Genomic DNA, 16,051 nt, shown 5'->3' on the forward strand with positions numbered 1-16,051 from the left:
TTACTTTCCCCCAGATCAGGCTTGTAAGTCAACATACGAGAGTTTTTTCCTGATAGCAGAAGAAATCATAACTCAACTTCCTCCCGAAAACAAGGTGCATATTTATGGCGATTTCAATCAACGTAATGCAGATTTCATCCCTGATTTTGAAAACGAGAGTATTCTACTCCCTGTTGTTGGCGATAATGAAACTTTGCAATTTATTTTTGACAAAACTGCATCCTTAGGCCTTAATCAAATAAATCACGTAAAAAATAAACAAAACTGTTACCTAGATTTTTTATTGACAAATATGCATGAAGATTTCTGTGTAAGTGAGTCAATTTCACCATTATGGAAAAATGAAGCGTTTCACACGGCAATAGAATATTCTATGTTTATGCATATTTATCATACTCCTCACGAATATGTGTATGAGAATATTTTCGATTATAGTAGAGCCAATTATACTAATATTAGATTAAAATTAGATAACGCAAATTGGCAATCTGTTTTGAGAAATCAAAATAATATTGAATGTGCAATAGAAATCTTTTACAATTCATTGTGGGAAACCATTAGGGAGGAAGTACCTGTTAAGAAGAGACGAAGGAATCACAACTCAAAAAATCCAATTTGGTTCAACAAGCAAATCATAAATTTGAAAAATCGAAAACAAAAAGCTCACAAAGTTTACAGAAGATATAAAAAACCAGACGATTTAGAAAAATATTTGGTTATTTGCGACCAACTCAATTTAGCCATTTCTACAGCACTTACCGAGTACAACATAAAAACTGAAAATGAAGTAAAGTCATGTCCAAAGAATTTTTTCAATTACGTTAAAACTAAACTCAAATCGTGCAACTTTCCATCAACAATGACTTTGGATGAAAAAGTAGGAAATAATTCTGAAGATATTTGCAATCTTTTCGCAAAATTTTTTCAAGAAAATTATTCAACATTTTCGGAAAAAGATCGAGATTATTCTTACTTTTCACATTTTGCTGACTTTCCGAGTGATGTTGGCGTTAATTTTATAAATGTTCAAGACATTTTGTTTGGTCTTAAAAATTTGGACGCCACTAAAGGATCAGGGCCAGATGAAATTCCACCCGGATTCATTAAAAACTTAGCAACTGAACTCACAACTCCATTATTTTGGTTATTCAATATGTCTCTTCAAACTGGTCAATTTCCAAAGGTATGGAAAAAATCTTTCCTTATACCTATATATAAATCAGGTAAGAAATCGGACATTCGAAATTATCGCGGTATTGCTATTATGTCATGTATTCCAAAACTTTTCGAGTCAATTGTAAACAAAAATATGTTTGCCCAAATAAAAAATCGTATAACAAACGCTCAACACGGCTTTTTCAAAGGTCGTTCGACCACTACGAACCTTCTGGAATTTGTAAGTTACTCACTGAGTGCAATGGATAAAGGTTACTTCGTAGAAGCTCTTTACACTGACTTTAGTAAAGCATTTGATAAACTTGACATTCTAATGTTGACTTTCAAGCTTGAAAAAATGGGAATCGAAATGAGTCTCCTAAAGTGGATCAAGTCCTATTTAAACGACCGTCAGCAAATAGTAAAATTCAATGGGAAAAGATCAAATCCAATACATGTTCCATCTGGAGTACCTCAAGGCTCACACTTAGGCCCTCTTCTTTTTATTTTATATGTTAATGACGTTTCTTATATTCTAAACAAACTGAGGGTCCTTATATATGCTGACGACATGAAGCTATTTTTAGAAATAAAGAATGATGACGATCATAATGTTTTTAAGAATGAGATACAGATTTTCTACACGTGGTGCTGCAAAAGTTTATTGGAATTGAATATAAAAAAAAAATGTAACCTCATAAGTTATAGCAGAAAACGAACCACACCAAATATGTCTATTGTTTTAGGAAACGAACATGTAAAAAAATGTGATAAAATAAGAGACTTAGGAGTTATCTTAGACTCAAAACTATCATTTGTAGATCACTATAATGCAATAATTCATAGAGCAGGAAATATGCTCAATTTCATAAAACGATTTGGCCAACACTTCCGTGATCCGTACACATTAAAAATACTTTATGTTGCATATGTAAGATCAATATTAGAATATTGTAGTATTGTTTGGTCACCTTACACAAAAAAACATGAAGAACGTATAGAATCGATACAAAAGCAGTTTTTATTATACGCACTACGTAATTTAGGCTGGTCAGTACTTCCTCTACCATCATATGAATCACGATGCATGCTTATCAATATGAAATCACTGAAAGTGCGTCGTGATTATGCTATGGTTTCTTTTGTTAACGATATTGTTTCACAGCGCATTGATTCTGCTGATATACTTTCAAAACTGAATTTTTATACTCCAACTCGTCACTTGCGCAATCGTTACTTGTTCACAGTAGGTCATCATCGCACGAACTACGCTAAATTTAGTCCGTTGAATCAGATGATGACTATATCCAGCTTTTTACACTCGCCATAAAAACAATATGCTATAAAATATTTGAAAGATACTGACTATCAGCACTGAACTGAAACTTGGAAATATATCCTCAGCATGCCTTGAAAATTCGTCAAATTTCATTGTTTTTCTTTCTGTCAATCAAATGACAATTTTGTATGAATTTGCAGAAATTATCTTATTTGTTATTGTTATATTTAATAATGAAGAACTCTTTATTTTATTTTAGGCTTAAATAAGTTGGTTGACCATACCTCCCAACAACTTGAAGGAGAAATATTTAAAAGACCCGGCTTAGCTCTTTGATTTTTGCAAGACTAAGGCTTACAAATTTTCGAAAAAAAAAATGAATTAAACATTGCACGGTGAATGGCTAGGCATGGCGTACCATTGGTACCTCGCGTACCTGCAGGAATAAAATAGACCCCTTTGTGTGGTCCTTAGCCTCTTGCCCAGCAACTCCTATACCTACCTCCTCGTGGTACTGGCCGGGGTACGAGTAACCTTAGGGAAGATCGGGTATCCAACCCCGGTGGGAACTTTGGCGTATGCTGACAGGGAAGGGGGGTTTGCTTTTGGTTCTGCAAACCTGGACATTATTCTCACAGATTTCATGGCAAGAATTTTCTTTGAATCCAGAACTGAAGTCTGCAGACTCCATGGCGTAATATTAAGCACGATTTTAACTCTGGGTGATAACGACGGAATGAGTTCCAAATAAAATGTACCTCTGAGCATATAATAAACGAATCTTAATTTGTGCTACAGTCAACTGAGTCAGTTATTTTATTTCGGTGCCCCTTTTTTCCCAGTTACATCTATCTCTGGGAGATGTTTTCACAAAACCTTGAAATTGTACTGTAGCAGAGATCTCAATTTTCCAGACAACAAGGGCCCATTCACAAATTTCATAACGCTGAAGGGGGTGGGTTGGTGTCCTCTTGATGTTACGGCTCATACAAAATTTGGATAGGAGAGGGTAGGTGGGTGTCGAAAATGGTCATTTTTAGCGTTATGAAATTTGTGAACAAACCCCAATTTCTTGACTGATATTCAAGCGATTTTCGAAAATGGTGTACCGTACTGTATTGTTTCAATGATTTGGCCTACAGCTCGAAAAGGTATTGCGGCCAGGATCTAAATGGAACCTACAAAAAACAAAAGAGAATGATTAATAAGCGATTTAAGCATTAATAAGGCAAATCGGAATTAGATTTGAGTTTGAATGACAGAAAATCAACGAAAATTATTTCAGTGAGTGATGGGTTACTAAGGATTTATTTTCGAGTTTCAGTTCAGTGGTGATAATCAGCTTCTGTCAAAGATTTTATAGCATGGCTAGCGTAAAAAGCTGGATATAATCAGCATTGTGAAATGATTGATGTTAACATGTCTCGAACAAAACTGAAAAAAATACTTTTTTGATATACAAAACAATAGTAACTGAGGAATTTATTATGAATCGAGTATACTCAACAAATTTATAGTATATAATCAAATAGATATTAAGAACACAATGTAATTTAGAATGGTCTACAAAATGCTTGACGTCAAATAAATAAAAATAAATAAATAAATAAATAAATAAATTAAATTTATATTCCGATTTCAGTACAAATCTGACGGATTTTCATAACTATTTTACCTGTGTGAGTGTTTTCGTGTAAGAAAGACAAAAATGCAGCGTACCTTTAGTAGCTGTCAAAATACGTTGGTCAGTTTTCGCGATGATGATGATTGATGACTGTGCGCATTTCTAGCGTAGCTTTTCAAACAGGCGCAAACTTAAATGGAGAAAAAATATTAAAGTATTTCTGATCACAAAGTGCCTTTTTATGTGCAATATGGGGATTAAAGAGGTAGCTGATACAACAACTAGGTGTAATGTTGAGGTAACGAACATTTTTGGATCTCTTTTTTGTCATTTTCTCCATGTCCTCGTTTGGTAAGATGAGGCGTTGTTAAAAATCACGCCGGATTTAATCCCAGGTCTCCTGTCAATTGACGCCGTCGTGGCGATCAGCTGTTCCGAAACGTCTCGTAAAATGGCTTATTTTCAAAAACTTGTTTCAATAGAAGTAATAAACCATAGAAGAAGAATGTCGCTGGCGTCGCTGTCGGAACATATTTTTTGCTGGCTAAGATACACTGAGCCAACTCTCTCGTTCAATGTTATATGGTAGTCATATAAATCTGCACTATTAGATTTTCATATGAAAGTCGCCACAGCAAGACACTGTGTGTTTGAAGTTATATGCATAACATATGAGATGACTTTTCTGCATCCATGTCCATGTTATTTTATGGATAATATTTTTTTCTCAATCTCCAAGCGTCGCGACTAATATTTGCATAGTGCGCTGTGTTCATAAACATCGTAAGAATGCAGCGCCACACACGTTATTATGACAGTTATGTCGGGAACGAGTCACACGTCGCGTGTCCCACACGCGCGTTCCGATTTGGTGGGCGCGCGACAATATGCAAAACAAATATGATCTACGTGTCGTGAGAGTAGGTGCCCAAGTAACCACAAGCATTATATCATTGCATTAATTAGGTCGAAAGTCAACATTAATAATGTTATCATGCCAGGGTAGCGCTGCTGTTTTGATGCGGTGAGTGCCGAATGAGTAACCTCCAATGCTCCATACCCACTCAAACGGAATCGCCGAGAACCCAACAGCTGATATCTCGGTAATGAATTGACGATTCAAAATGGAATTTTCACAGCAAAATTGTGAAAATTGCCAAATGTCCTGATTTTGAATCTCTGGGATATGGTTAGCCCAGGTCCGTCCCACTCGGGCTCAGATTGGGTACCACTTCTAGTACTGCATTTGGTCCCTCGGTAGTGCAAAAGGTACCCAAGTTTGACAGATCGCAGTACACTTTGAACGGCATTCTAGATTACCTTATGAGCCATAAAATTTTGGGCAACTGCAAGGGACATAAGGGTCTTTAATTTGTCTTTGGTTAGCCTATATTGGGTAGTATCCACTTCGTAAGGGCTCATTCACAAATTTCATAACGCTAAAGGGGGTGGGTGTTTGTCCTCATGATGTTACGGCTCATACAAAATTTGTAGAGTGTTCATACAAAAAGCGTTACGAGGGGGTGGGTGGGTGTCAAAAATGGCCATTTTCGGCGTTATGAAATAAATGAATGAACCCTAAGTACTGTGCAAAAGGATAGGACAAGTAATGGCCAAGAAATACTTCAGCTGTCCAAATTACTTGAGCTGTATCCAGTTGACAAGTAGAGCTGATTTAGTAACATTGGTAACGCCTGCCGTACAAATCAAATGGAGCTGTCACTATTCCGTACGGAAAAATGTGCCGCTCAATTATTCCGCAAGTAAAAGTGACACTTCGCTCATTTTGGATCAGCTGTCAAAATTACTTTGGTAATTAGCAACAAATTGTACTTGGCCGCTCTACTTAGAGCATCTTTAACGGGGGCGACTATTTGGGTGATTAAAATGCTCACCCCCAGAGTTGTCATTTTAGTTTAGTCACTCATTCTCACACCGGTGGCTACCATATTTAGTAACTCGTTTCCGTAACGGTCGTTGCTTTTTGGGTTATCATACACGCAAACAAATTTTGTTATATAATCTACTGAATCCATGATAGAATTAAGAACTGCACCAACGATTTTCAACCGACTACAAAAATCTGTGAAGTTTACTATAATCTGATGAAAATCACTGAGCAGTGTAGTAAATATGACTATGTCCATAGTAGCCTCGACTACAAAGCATTGTATTTCAATCCGTGACACCCACCGTACAGCACAGTACGGTGAAAAGTACAATGCCAAACTTGTCAAATCTAGTATGTTTCTAGTCATAAATACTACAACTCTGGTTAAATCAACAGAAGAAATTTTCTTGTGTAGCGATGTTGACTATGTTTTGGTAGAGTTAACAGATTAATGTAGTCGGTTGAAAATCGTTGGTGCAGTTCTTAATTTTACCATGGATTCAGTAGTTTCTACAATAAAATTCATTTCAGTGTATGAGTTGTGAAAATAATGATGATCAATTCAGGTTGGGAATTTTTGTAACTGTGCTGGAATATCTATTATTGTGTATTTCTTTCACTACTGGACTGCGAAGTGTGGCTCCATGAATGCGAATAAAAGTGCGAGATTGCATTGAATCATGTTGGTGTCTTTAGAGCACTTATTCTTTGGACTGAACAACCCCGCTGAAGACACCGACTCGATTTGATGCAATCGCGCACTTTTATTAGCGTTCCCGCACTTGTAAAAACTTCTGCGATTGTCCAGTGTTGAAAGAAATGCGGAATATATTCTGGTGCGGAATTATTAGAATTCCATCGGAAATTTTTGAGATTGTTTAGAAATCCGACTGGATGCTAATTTGATTGGAACCCTTGCCAATTCTACCGGAATCCTTGTAAATCCTACAAGAAATATTGCAAATTTGACCGTAATTATTGTGAATCCGACTGGAATCCTTGGGATTCCGACTGGAATCCTTGGGATTCCGACTGGAATCTGTAACTAATGGGGCAGCCCCCTATCCGGCATCAATGAGACCCCCTTCTACACTGCCTCAGGGTCGGCATATGCGCGTGATTAAGGTGAAACTCCGTTGAATCCGTAAATTTCTGTTTGAAAGTAGTTGTACACAAAAAATATTCTCTTATATGTTAGTAATAGTGAAATTGCAATTAATAAGACGGCGTTGCCAGTCATCCCTGCATCAGTTTCAATCTCTTTCATTTCGACTGAATAATATTGCTTAACGCCGTGCGTAATCATCAACATTCCTGACAGCACTGCAAGCGGGCAGCCGACTTGAAATTAGAAAAATGAAAAAAAACGAAAAGTTGTGATCGGGTGATTGTTTTAAGCACGGTTCTGCAAAGTTTCAAGTTGTATCCATCAGAAATGAACAACAAGGTGTTTTATAATATATAATTAATGAAAGTAAATCGAGTATGGTGTTCTACGTGTAGTAGATTGGTTAAAATTGGGCGAAAAGTATCCTTCGCTCGCGGGAGAGAAAGTGTAAACAAACGAAGGAATGTTCGTCGTTCGTGCTGAAAATTAGCACGATTCGTGAAATTTTGCTAGTTGGCAGTTGCTAAAACTACACTAATGGTAACATTACGGTGTTCTGGTATCCAGTTAGAAATTTGGGAGTGATTAATTATAGGTAAGTGAAAAATTTTGAGAAATAATGTGAACCGCCAGCAAATGTGTTTGTATATGTGAGGAAGCCATTTTCCCTGCCATGACAGGGATTCCTTCCTATATGTCCTTAACCGCGACCAGGAAAACACTTGAATAGGGTCCTAAAGCCCTGTCCCGATTTTAGTGCCAAACGCTTAAGTTTATTCCAAAAACACGTGTTTACTCAATTTTCCAATGTTTTCCGTTGGTTTAAGTCGAAAAAACTTTTTTTTTAGATTTTGTCACACCCCTTGGCTTAAACCTTCAATTTTGGGTGTATTTTGTTTTCCGTGTCTCTTCCGAAATGTCGGATAGGAACAACCCCAGTGTTAAAACTAAAACCCCTGTGGTGTTTTTGTCGACTAAGCGAACGTCAAACATGATCTCAAGTGTCAAGGTTCATTTATGGACCCAATTTTCAAATTAAAGTTTAAATATGATATAGCCGTTATTTGAGCGGGAAAAAATGCTAAAGTAGTTGAAGTAACATGCTCTTTCGGGTTGTTAAATAAAAACAAGATTTTATTAAAAATTTTAGGACCCAATACAGATTAACACCACTGAAACCCACTTTATTTACGGTTGTTCTTGCGCACAGGTACCTTTATTCTTCCCACTTCCTCACAGCCTATCTCCTACCTTCCACTTCCTCTTCTTCTCTTCTTCTGGTGGTGGGGCCCCTTCTCCGTTCCGCTACCACACCTTCGTCCTTACTTCCTCGTCGCCGGTTCGCTCCTCTTCTCGGATGGATAACGACCGCAACTCCTCTCTCCAATGGCTTCCTCTTCTCTTTCCTTCGCTTTCCTTGGACTTGGCTTGAGGGTGTAGCGTCGCTGCAGACAAAATGGCGTGCACAGCTGCGACACAAGGCACTTCGTTTGGCAGTCTCGGGTGTAACGAACGAGCACTGCAGCGCACTTCGAGGCGGTAGGACCAATGTCTTCGGGTCCAAGCAATTCACGGCCCACGCTCTACGCCAAGGTAACGGCCAAGGTCACTCCAAGGTCACAAATGGTAACACCATGGATAAAATCAAGGTTTTACAAACCAAGGGTCCTGCGGGTATTTGGAGGACAAATGGGGGGGGGGGGGGGGGGTGTTTTAATTAGGGGACGAATGGGGGCTCTTGTCGAGGGTCTGTTACCTGGATGCTTCCAATAATTCACACTATCCACTATCTTCTACTCTTTTCACAACTCTTTCTACTTTTTACAAATTTCCTTAACTTCCGACAGACGTCTATCTTGCTTAATATTTGGCTCGATAATGATCCAGAGCAATGGTGGATATCCTTTTCAGAGCCCTCGACCTAGAGTTTCCCGCAGTTTCCTAAATTCGCCCCATCATGGCTCCTTCTACACCACCCCCAATGGCCGCCCATTCTGCTCGTCCAGCGATGCCTGGTGGTGAGTAGCGGAACTTGTTTCGATGTGGCTGCATGCTGTCCAGTGGGCGATGGGTGGTGATGCTCACGAATACTCAAACACCTTCTTGGTTTTTTCGTACAAACTATTACACGGAACACACTAGGGTGATCAAAGTAATTTGGACAGACCGTTACGCGTATATAATTTGGCCATTTACGGCAAAATCAAATGGAAGTGGCCAAATTATATACGCGTAACGCTCTGTCCAAATTACATAAAACACCCTATATGGCCGGTACGCTGATCATAAGTACTGTGCAAAAGGATAGGACAAGAAACGGTCAAGGAATGATTCCGCTACCGAAATTACTTGAGCTGTACGCAGCTGAGAAGTAGAGCTGATTTCATAACGTCGGTAACGCCTGCCGTACAAATCAAAGGGAGCTGTCACTTTTCCGAACGGAAAAATGTGCCGCTCAATTATTCCGCAAGTAAAAGTGACATTTCGCTCATATTGAATCAGTTGTCAAAATTACTTTGGTAAAAAGGAGAAATTTTACTTGAGTGATTTACGTTTCAGGTCCGTACTTGGCTATATCGCGAAAATCTCAAAAATCTCGGACAGACAGACACACCACTGGTTACAAATCCTTGGGATTCCGACTGGAATCCTTGGGATTCCGACTGGAATCCTTGGGATTCCGACTGGAATCCTTGGGATTCCGACTGGAATCCTTGGGATTCCGACTGGAATCCTTGGGATTCCGACTGGAATCCTTGGGATTCCGACTGGAATCCTTGGAATTCCGACTGGAATCCTTGGGATGCCGACTGGAATCCTTGGGATTCCGACTGGAATCCTTGGGATTCCGACTGGAATCCTTGGGATTCCGACTGGAATCCTTGGGATTCCGACTGGAATCCTTGGGATTCCGACTGGAATCCTTGGAATCCCGACTGGAATCTGGAATTCTAGTCAGAATACCGAGGACTCTAGTCAGAATCCCAAGGATTCCAGCCGGAATCCCCAAAATCCCAGCCAAAATCCCGAAGATTCCAGACGATATCCCAAGGATTCCAGCCGGAATCCCGAGGATTCCAGTTGGAATTCGGAGGATTCCAGTCGGAACTCGGAGGATTCCAGTTGGAATTCGGAGGATTCCAGTCGGCATTCTTATCAAAATCTCTTTCCAATTCCAGTCAGAATCCCGAGGATTCCAGCCGAAATCCCGAGGATTCCTGTCGGAATTTCAAGGATTTATGTCTGTATTCCAAGGATTCCAGTCGGAATTCGGAGGATTCCAGTTGGAATTCGGAGGATGCCCGTCGGAATCCCAAGGATTGTAGTCGGAATTCCAAGGATTCCAGTCGGTATTAGCATTTAGCAGTAGCATTAGCATTAAGCATTTCGCACAAATTCGTAGGTGGTACAGTCCTAGACCATTGTATGAGGGTTGCCTCCTTCCCGTCCGTTACCAAAGTCAGAGATTTGGGATTAACCTCTAACTCTTAGACAAGATTGACGCATCCTCCAATAATCGAAAGCTGTCCTGGCCACGTCCTAGCGAAAGCTGAGGAATGGGAAAGGATGATTGATTGAACACCTACTTAAGAAAGATGCAGAGAACTCTACGACCTCTCATAGGTGTTACGGGATGTTGTGGAATGTTGATGGAAAGGGTAGTGCCATGGGATACGTTTGGTAGACGTTGGCAGACAAATGAATTAGGGTGTTTTATGTAATTTGGACAGAGCGTTACGCGTATATAATTTGGCCACTTCCATTTGATTTTGCCGTAAATGGCCAAATTATATACGAGTAACGGTCTGTCCAAATTACTTTGATCACCCTATTTACGCATTGCGATCATGCGCTGCTGATTAGAACAAACTCACCAAATTCCTGTTTCGAATATCCACGCAATCTGTCGCTCCTCTAATAATGAAGAACAGTGTGAGCCGTAACTTAGCACTGCCCATCAAAATGCACGCACTGCAATTCTTAATCCATCCCGAATCAAGCATCAACGAACCAGTTTTTGAATCAACACGCACGGGAGATAAAAAAAAACAAGTCACGCGACACGAATTCAATTGATGGTGCCATTACAGAGCACTCTCGAGCAAAACGCAAGCAAATCGAATAAAAGTAAAAAACAAAACTTCACACAACATCTTCAGATATAATCTCCGATAAAAAACACATCTATCACTTCGAAAAACATGCCTCCACAAAACATTTGCACGTGGCGTCCAAGGATTCCAGTCGGTATTCTTATCAAATTCTCTTTTCAATTCCAGTTAGAATCCCGAGGATTCCAGCCGGAATTAGAAGGATTCCTGTCGGAATTCCAAGGATTCCAGTCGGAATTCGGAGGATTCCAGTCGGAATTCGGAGGATTCCAGTCGGAATCCCAAGGATTCTAGTCGGAATCCCAAGAACTCCAGTCGGAATACCAAGGATTTCAGCCGGTGTTCTTATCTCTTTCCAATTCTAGTCAGAATCCCGAGGACTCCAATCTGAATCCCGAGGATTCCAGTCGGAATTCAGTCAAAATCCCAGGGTTCCCAGTTGGAATCCCAGGGATTCCAGTCGGAATCCCAGGGATTCCAGTCGGAATCCCAGGGATTCCAGTCGGAATCCCAGGGATTCCAGTCGGAATCCCAAGGATTCCAATCGAAATCCCAAGGATTCCAGTCGAAATCCCAAGGATTCCAGTCGAAATCCCAAGGATTCCAGTCGAAATTCCAAGGATTCCAGTCGGAAACCCAAGGATTCCAGTCGGAATTCCAAGGATTCCAGTCGGAATTCCAAGGATTCCAGTCGGAAACCCAAGGATTCCAGTCGGAAACCCAAGGATTCCAGTCGGAAACCCAAGGATTCCAGTCGGAAACCCAAGGATTCCAGTCGGAAACATAAGGATTCCAGTCAGAAACCCAAGGATTCCAGTCGGAAACCCAAGGATTCCAGTCGGAAACCCAAGGATTCCAGTCGGAAACATAAGGATTCCAGTCAGAAACCCAAGGATTCCAGTCGGAAACCCAAGGATTCCAGTCGGAAACCCAAGGATTCCAGTCGGAAACCCAAGGATTCCAGTCGGAATCCCAAGGATTCCAGTCGGAATCCCAAGGATTCCAGTCGGAATCCCAAGGATTCCAGTCGGAAACCCAAGGATTCCAGTCGGAATCCCAAGGATTCCAGTCGGAATCCCAAGGATTCCAGTCGGAATCCCAAGGATTCCAGTCGGAAACCCAAGGATTCCAGTCGGAAACCCAAGGATTCCAGTCGGAAACCCAAGGATTCCAGTCGGAATCCCAGGGATTCCAGTCGGAATCCCAGGGATTCCAGTCGGAATCCCAAGGATTCCAATCGAAATCCCAAGGATTCCAGTCGAAATCCCAAGGATTCCAGTCGAAATCCCAAGGATTCCAGTCGAAATTCCAAGGATTCCAGTCGGAAACCCAAGGATTCCAGTCGGAAACCCAAGGATTCCAGTCGGAAACCCAAGGATTCCAGTCGGAAACCCAAGGATTCCAGTCGGAAACCCAAGGATTCCAATCGAAATCCCAAGGATTCCAGTCGAAATCCCAAGGATTCCAGTCGAAATCCCAAGGATTCCAGTCGAAATTCCAAGGATTCCAGTCGGAAACCCAAGGATTCCAGTCGGAAACCCAAGGATTCCAGTCGGAAACCCAAGGATTCCAGTCGGAAACCCAAGGATTCCAGTCGGAAACCCAAGGATTCCAGTCGGAATTCCAAGGATTCCAGTCGGAATTCCAAGGATTCCAGTCGGAAACCCAAGGATTCCAGTCGGAAACCCAAGGATTCCAGTCGGAAACCCAAGGATTCCAGTCGGAAACCCAAGGATTCCAGTCGGAAACCCAAGGATTCCAGTCGGAATCCCAAGGATTCCAGTCGGAATCCCAAGGATTCCAGTCGGAATCCCAAGGATTCCAGTCGGAAACCCAAGGATTCCAGTCGGAATCCCAAGGATTCCAGTCGGAATCCCAAGGATTCCAGTCGGAATCCCAAGGATTCCAGTCGGAATCCCAAGGATTCCAGTCGGAATCCCAAGGATTCCAGTCGGAATCCCAAGGATTCCAGTCGGAATCCCAAGGATTCCAGTCGGAATCCCATGGATTCCAGTCGGAATCCCATGGATTCCAGTCGGAATCCCAAGGATTCCAGTCGGAATCCCAAGGATTCCAGTCGGAATCCCAAGGATTCCAGTCGGAATCCCAAGGATTCCAGTCGGAATCCCAAGGATTCCAGTCGGAATCCCAAGGATTCCAGTCGAAATCCCAAGGATTCCAGTCGAAATCCCAAGGATTCCAGTCGGAAACCCAAGGATTCCAGTCGGAAACCCAAGGATTCCAGTCGGAATCCCAAGGATTCCAGTCGGAATCCCAAGGATTCCAGTCGGAATCCCAAGGATTCCAGTCGGAATCCCATAATTCTCCGAAATCAATACGAGGATTCTTACGAGGATTTTCGAATGTTTCATAAACTGCTATCGGATTTCCAATAATTACATCAAATTTCTAGTATTCTAATCAAAATCTTGAAGTTTTACCCGAATTCCCAAAATTTTGAAATTTCTACCAGGCATTGCAAACTCATCTGAGCGTGGAGATCATCTTTGCATGTTGAAAAGATATTATCCCTAATTCAAAAGCACATTAAGAAGATACAATCTTTCCATCTTGAACATAAAATGATTATCATTGACAGTTCATAAACGTACTTTTGTAAGACCAAGTGTATGGTGTCCCACATTTGTGGAATATGATTGTGGAAAAAAACATTTTGCTAGCTCAGTGAGGAGCTGGAGCGGTCCTTGAACTTTTGTTAGTGATTTTCTCATATTCAAACAATGGTAGTAGATAGATACGGTCAGGCGAATTCATCTGCAGTCAAGATTCTTCTAGAACAATTGGCGATAGCAATGGTTATTTCTCAGCTGTCTTGTGACATATGAAAATGTTGTTTGTACATTTTTAACAAGCTTTTGCGCTAGCTAAAACAGTTTACTTGGCTGGGAACTGATTAAAAGGAATCGAATACTTCTTGTATCTTACACCTATGGATTCATATTGTGCTTCTCCTCAATTGGTTTTAAGCGAGATCAACAATGTAATTTGTTTTGTAAAAAAATGAATTGAACGATTGTTTTAAATTTATGTATAGGCTTGTTTAATTTGTGTAATTACTACTGAAGAATATGTGAAGGGAGCAACATCTCAAAAGCAAACGCATGTTGTAGAGAGAAATTAAATGGGTTGAAACATAGAGAAATAATTGTATAATGCATTTATAGCCGATTTCTAGCATGGTAATCTTTATTATTTGACGTCACGTTGATCCCACAGATGTTATACAACAATAATATTGAATAATCTTGTTAAATCGAGATTTTGGGAAAACAGTTCCTAACATTGGTATCCTGGTTGAACATGGGAAGAGGGTAATTTGGACAGAATGAACACGGAATGCGTTTACGGAAGTAGAGAGCTGCGTTATGGCCGGTACGCTGATCATAAGTACTGTGCAAAAGGATAGGACAAGAAACGGTCAAGGAATGATTCCGCTACCGAAATTACTTGAGCTGTACGCTGCTGAGAAGTAGAGCTGATTTCATAACGTCGGTAACGCCTGCCGTACGAATCAAATGGAGCTGTCACTTTTCCGAACGGAAAAATGTGCCGCTCAATTATTCCGCAAGTAAAAGTGACATTTCGCTCATACTGGATCAGCTGTCAAAATTACTTTGGTAAAAAGGAGAAATTTTACTTGAGTGCTTTACGTTTCAGGTCCGTACTTGGCTTTACCTAATAATGCGTAGTATGCACCTGAAACGTAAAGCGCTCAAGTAAAATTTCTCCTTTTTACCGAAGTAATTTTGACAGCCGATCCAATATGAGCGAAATGTCACTTTTACTTGCGGAATAATTGAGCGGCACATTTTTCCGTACGGAAAAGTGACAGCTCCATTTGATTTGTACAGCAGGCGTTACCTATGTTATGAAATCAGCTCTACTTTTCAGCAGCGTACAGCTCAAGTAATTTCGGTAGCGGAATCATTCCTTGACCGTTTCTTGTCCTATCCTTTTGCACAGTACTTATGATCAGCGTACCGGCCATAATAAACGGAAATAATGTGTTGATCCATTTCAATATGAACAATTAACTAACACTCAAATAACCCACAAGTAATATTAATTCTTGATCCTGGCTTTGATTTGCATGACTAACAGTGTCACTGATTGAAAATTTGTTACGCATGGTTTGCTTAGGTTAAAAGATTTCATTGATGATCAAAAGAGTCAGAGATCTAGGGGAAAAATCGATCAAAGAGCTCAAAGATAATATCATGTTATTCTATCCATATCCCACTCAGATGATCAAAAGATGAGATGAAATGTAATGCCTGATTTCTACTTCATGCGCATCAAGCATCAGATTTCCAAAACTCCAACCATAATTTCATATCCCACACCGTATGCTTGAATTGGGTCCTAAAGCCCTGTCTCAATTTTAGTGCCAAACGCTTAAGTTTAGGCCAAAAACACATGTTTACTCAATTTTCTAATGTTTTCCGTTAATTTAAGCCCAAAAACATTTTTATTAGATTTTGTCACATCCTTTGGCTTAAACTCAAATTTTGGGTGTATTTTGTTTTCCGTGTCCCTTACGAAATGTCAGATAGGAACAACCCCAGTGGTCGAACTAAAACCCCTGTGGTGTTTTTGTCGACTAAGCGAACGTCAAACATGATCAAAAGTGTCCAGGTTCATTTATGGACCCAATTTTTAAATTAAAGTTTAAACATGATATAGCCATTATTTGAGCGGGAAAAATTGCTAAAGTAATTACAGTAACATGCTTTTTCGTGTTATTAAATAAAAACAAGATTTCATTACAAATGTTGGGACCCAATTCAAATCGAATAGCAGCGCAACTATCGCGCTGCTAAATTTGCTCACCCGATGCTTTCCGAAAGCAGCGCTGTCATTT

This window comes from Aedes aegypti, chromosome 1 (assembly GCF_002204515.2).
Source record: "Aedes aegypti strain LVP_AGWG chromosome 1, AaegL5.0 Primary Assembly, whole genome shotgun sequence".
Lineage (NCBI taxonomy): Eukaryota > Metazoa > Arthropoda > Insecta > Diptera > Culicidae > Aedes > Aedes aegypti.